Consider the following 6,000-nt stretch of genomic DNA (forward strand, 5'->3'; position numbering starts at 1 on the left):
TGATGAGCTTAGTCCCAAGGTTGGAAATTGGTTTAAGCATCTATTTTTTTTTAAGGCAAATAAAAATTAATGCTGCGTCCACCGACTTTCAACGTAGATATGGTTTGAACACCAGAAGGGTGTTCAAACGCCAACACAAAAAGGAGATTTTTAAATTTTTTCTCCTGGTTTCCCAGAACTACAGACTGCCCCCTCAATTAAGTCCAACAAGGACTAAAGATTTCTAAACTGGCAGATAAAATTCCAAGATAAATGCGTCAGCACCTAAGACAGAGCAAAGGGACAATCGGTCAGAACTGTCTTCGGGATTTTACAAACCGCGTTTAATGATGAACGTTGGGCATGTTTTGACTATCCGTCTTCAGCTTGAGGAAAGGATTCATCGGAATCTCAGACTCTGATTTTGTTCAGCCTCTGCTGGCTGCTCTCCGTGCACTGGGCATTCAGGAGTAACAACCCACACGCCCCTGGAATCACATGGCAGCTTCAGTGCGGGGTGAAGCGGGAGGTGGGGAGGGAGGAGGGCAAGCCACCAAGAGTTAACGTAAAGGAGCCATTAGGTGCAATCTGCCCAGCTGTCACATGCCCTTACCTGGGGTCAGATGGGTGCGGAGCTGGAGCTACTCGCGCATTGGTACTGGTATCTTAGTAACATTGGAGTTCACCAAGTGCTGAGCACACATGATCAGATTTGACACTCACAGCTACCCTGGGGTAAGGCAGGTTGTGTCACTTAGTATCCTTAGTGCAGAGAGGAAAATGAGAAGCTGAGGAGTTCAATGACTTACCCAAGGCCACCCAGGTAGAGCATAGCAGGTCGGAACCCAACCCAGGTCTTCCGACTGCCGAGGCTCTGCTCCTTCCGAGAAATGCACACGGAACCAAGGCGATAGGTGTCTGTAAGCAGAAGGGCAGAAAGAGCTAAATCACTTTCTCCTAAACTCACCTGTGAAAGTCTGACCATCACTGATTTAAATTACCTTCTTCCAAGAAACATGTCAGGACTCTGCAAGTTTTGTATTCTGTCCTCCTCAAAACAGGTAACTGAGAACCAGGTTTTCAGCAGTAGCCTAGAGAATATTACCTCGAAGCTGTGAGGCTGTGGAGACAACACGATGTAATGGGAAGGCATGAGCTTTGGAATAAGACCGGTGGGCTCCAAAACCCTGCCAGTTACTAGATGTGTAACTTTGGGCGTGATATTTAAGTGCACTGCACCTCAGTTTTCTCATCTGTAAAATGGGGATAATACCTCCTTCAGGTTTGTGGTAGGAATTAAATTTTAAAATATATACAAACTTCTCACTATATAATAGGTGCTCAATAAATAACCATTTCCTTTCCCAACTGCTGCAAGGTGAATGGTGTCATAGTAACTTGGAATCCTTCGAAGAGAATGAAAAAGAGGGGAAAAAATTCATGCTCAAAATGTTTATTCCAGGATTATTTCTAGTTGGAGGTAGATAACTGTGAAGCCAATAAAAATTAATCTTCAGGACTCCCCCCACCCCGACTTTCACAGGCCCCTTCCAAAGCCTGGGGAGGGGCCCTAACAATGTGTTCACATGGTTCTATTTGCAAAAATAAGATAATTTTGTATCCTTTTTCTGAAAACATGACTCAAAATTGTGTAAATTTCAAGTTCCACAAAACCTGGATCTGTTTCTATTTATAATAGAAAACTGGGTATAACCTAAGCCGCTTTTAGGCTATCAACCAAAGCAGGGAAATGAGATATGCAATCCTGGAAAAATGATAATTTGGAGGACTATGAAACAGTGTTGGAAATGCTTACAGTTCATTAAGCTTAAAAACATATAAAAGTGCATGTACATTTTAATTACAGCTATGTAAAATATAAATATATATATACATGTATAAACAAAAACACACATATATATATATAAATATGGCATATTTGAGAAAAGACCGAAAGTAAATACACTAAAACAGGGATTAGGATGGTGAAATAATATGAGATTTACTTTAGTTTTCTGTCCTTAAATTTCCTTTAATCTATTATATATTTTTTGCAATTTCTTTAAAGGTACTTATGTGAAAATCTATAGCTTAAGCTTAAGCTCAGCCAGGAGGCTGTTCTTACTACTTAATAATTTGTTTCACGTGCATTCAAGTGCCTGTTAAAAATACTCAGTGCCAGTCCCGGTGTAAAGTGCTGAGTAGGCAAAGATGAGATTAATCATATAATCCCTCCCCTCTAGAAGCTTACAACCTGGTTTGGAAACTCTAATTAATAAAACAAATAAAATGTTAAAATTGCTGTAGTGCATGTTTGTGCCATATCAACAAGGAATTCAAGTACAGAAGCACTTAAGTCTGCCTGAACAATTTAAAGAAGGGAAAATAACCCTATAGCTGAGTCTTGAAATTTAAGTCGGAGTTTGTCAGGCCAACACGAGTGACAAGGAATTCCAGGCAGAAGGGGAGCAGGTGCAAAGGCACTGAATTATTGGAGAGAGAGCTTGGCATGTTGGGGATTTGAAAGTAGATCCATATATCTGAAGCATAGGGCGCTTTCAGAGAATATCGGGAAATGAGGCAAGACCGTTAAGTAGGTATTGGATAATAAAGAGCTTTTTAAGTCATGCTAAGAAGTTTAGATTTTCACCTCTTGACAATGGACGTTGAAGGATTTTTCTCATGGAGAGAACTGATTTGCATGTTAAATAATTTCTCTGGCAACAGTGTGAATAAGAGAATGGAGGCAAAGCAAAAAGTAGGAACACCAGTGAGGAAGTTATTTTTAGTCTATGAAAGAGATGGTCAGGACAGCAGCACTGGGGATTGAAAAAAGATGGTGGATTTCAGGAATATGAGATAGAAACAGCAGGATGTGGTAACCTAACAGATGTGAATTTGGAGAGAGAGACAGAAGTAGTCTATGATGAATTTCCAGGTTTCTAAAATATGCACCCCAGTGAATGGGAGTCTCATTTACTAAGAAAAAAAATGCATAAAGCGCATTCCAAGAGGGACAGATGATAAGTTCAACAATGGGTCTTTTGTATTGGTGGGGTCTGTAAAACACCAAGCTGCTGCTATCCAGGAGACCGTTTTGTTTGATTGTTTGTTTTTTGTTTTTTTAATTTCTATTGGAGTATAGTTGATTTACAATGTTGTGTTAGTTTCTGCTGTACAGCAAAGTGAATCAGTTATACATATATCCACTCTTTTTTAGATTCTTTTCCCATATAGGCCATTACAGAATATTGTAGAGTTCCCTGTGCTATACAGTAGGTCCTTATTAGTCATCTAGTTTATATATAGGAGTGTGTATATGTCAATCCCAATCTCCCAATTTATCCCTCCCCCCCTTTCCCCTTGGTAACCGTAAGTTTGTTTTCTATATCTGTGACTCTATTTCTGTTTCATAGATAAGTTCATTTGTACCCTTTCTTTAGATTCCACATATAAGCAATGTCATATGATATGTCTTTCTCTGACTTACTTCACTCAGTATGACAATTACTAGGTCCATCCATGTTGCTGCAAATGGCATTATTTTGTTCTTTTTGATGGCTGAGTAATATTCCATTGTATATCTGTGCCACATCTTCTTTATCCATTCATCTGTCAATGGACATTTAGGTTGCTTCCATGTCTTGGCTATTGTAAATAGTGCTGCAGTGAACATTGGGGTGCATGTATCTTTTCGAATTACAGTTTTCTCTGGATATATGCCCAGGAATGGGATTGCAGGATCATATAGTAGCTCTATTTTTAGTTTTTTAAGGAACCTCCATACTGTTCTCCATAGTGGCTGCACCAATTTACATTCCCACCAACAGTGTAGGAGGGTTCCCTTTTCTCCACACCCTCCAGGAGACCATTTTGACATAGAAGTTTGGACTCAGGAGAGGAATGGAAAACACAGTCATCAGTGATGATTGTGGAGCTTCCACACCACACAATCCAGGGGACATACTGTAGAATATTAAATAGTGATTGAACAGTTATTAGCACAATTTTCTGGATGACGATAGTAAGGCATCTTCAGGAAGGGAAATCCTTTTTTCAATTCAGGTGAAGTCACCTTGGGGTCACCTCATTGGCAGGCTGAGGGTAGAGATGATAGTTGAAACCATAAACCTGCCTAAGGAGAGAACAAAACATTTAGTGTGACTAGAAAAGTGAGCCATGGCAGAACCATGTGGTATACAAGAATCTAGGAACAAACAGAAGAAGAGAGGCTAGGGAAAGAGACAAAAAGAGGTGAGTGGAAAACTGGCCGAGAGTGCTGCCAGGGGAGAAGGTGCGTCAATAATGGCAAATACAGGGACTTCCCTGGTGGTCCAGTGGTTAAGACTTCACCTTCCAATGCAGGGGGTGCGGGTTCTATCCCTGATCTGAGAGCTAAGATCCCACATGCCTCTCGGCCAGAAAAACAAAACATAGAACAGAAGCAATATTGTAACAAATTCAATAAAGACTTTTAAAATGGTCCACATCAAAAATAATAATAATGATAGCAAAATGCAGTTGGCCTTCTGTATCTGCGGTTTCACATCCACAGATTCAACCAACCCCGGATCGGATGGAGGATGCAGAACCTGCGGTCACGAAGGGCTGACAGTACTACACCACTTTATATAAGGGACTTAAGCATCCCCATATTTTGGTAACCGAGGGATCCTAGAATCCACCCTTGAGGGCCGACTATACAGTGTACTGTGATGTCTGCTAAGAGAAGCACCGAAAAGAGGCCATCGTGACATATAACTTCCCGAAAGGTCATTGATGGGAACATACATTATGCCAACATTTTAGGAAAGCAATCTGGGAGTAAAATACACACACCTTTTAAACTAGAGTCCCACTTCTTGGAATTTATTGGCACAAAGAAAAGTTTATAGAGATACGCATATATAGATATTTACTATAACATTGTATGTAATAGAAAACAAACAAAACAAAACAACAAGCCTATAAAAAATGGCGGTTTTATGTGATTTGACCTAGGCAAAAGAACCCAAATGCACTTCAGTAGGGAGTAGTTGAATCAACAACAGTGTATCCTTATTGTGGAATACTATACAGCTGTCAGAAAGAATTCTGTAGGTTTATATCTATTGGTTTGAAAGTGCAGCTGTGATATATGGTTAACTAAAGAGCAGGTTAGAGAATAGAATGCTCAATGTGATGGAATTTTTGTTTAGAAGAAAAGAAGGAATGAAGGGAGGGTGAAAGAGAGAGAAGAAGAGAGAGACAGAAATCGTATGTAGTTGCATATGTGTTTGTTTTAGATTTAGATGGACAAAGCAAAAAGTATGGATGGTAAACATGAAATTGTTAAGAGTGAACATTCAGGGACTTCCCTGGTGATCCAGTAGTTAAGACTCTGTGCTCCCAATGCAAGGGGGCCCAGGTTCGATCCCTGGTCAGGGAACTAGATCCCGCATGCCGGAGCTAAGACCCGGGGCAGCCAAATAAATAAATAAATGTTTTTTTTTAAAAAAAGAGTGGACATTCAGAGGTGTGTACTTAGCAGAGGTAATGGGAACTTAATTCTACTTTTGACACTTTACTATTTGAGATGCTTAAGGATCCTTACTTTTTTAATTCAAATGCCTGTTTTTTAAAAAAATTCACTAATAAACTTAAAGTGAACAAAATAGTCATTGATGACTTTAGCCAAGGCAATTTCAGTGAGTTATGAGAGCCAAAGCAAGAGTGAAGTGAATTGAGAAATGAATAGGAAACAGGGAGGGAGGCCAGTGGTTTTCCCAGAATTTTGTTGTTAAAGGCAAGAGAGCAATTGGGTGGCTAGAAAGGAATTTGGAGATGGAGGAATTTAGGGGTTGACATGGTTAGGGTTGATTGGTTACTTTGTTTTTCAGTTTGTGAGGAACACAGTCACATTTATAACCTGAAGTGGGTGATCCAATAAAGAAGGAGGAAAAAGGAGTGAATTGGAGGCTTCCCAGAAGATCTGGAACCTGGCAGGGTGCATGAGTCTTGGATGGGAGGAGGAGGGAGAGG

Source organism: Leucopleurus acutus (genome assembly GCF_964270905.1).
Source record: "Leucopleurus acutus genome assembly, chromosome: 11".
Lineage (NCBI taxonomy): Eukaryota > Metazoa > Chordata > Mammalia > Artiodactyla > Delphinidae > Leucopleurus > Leucopleurus acutus.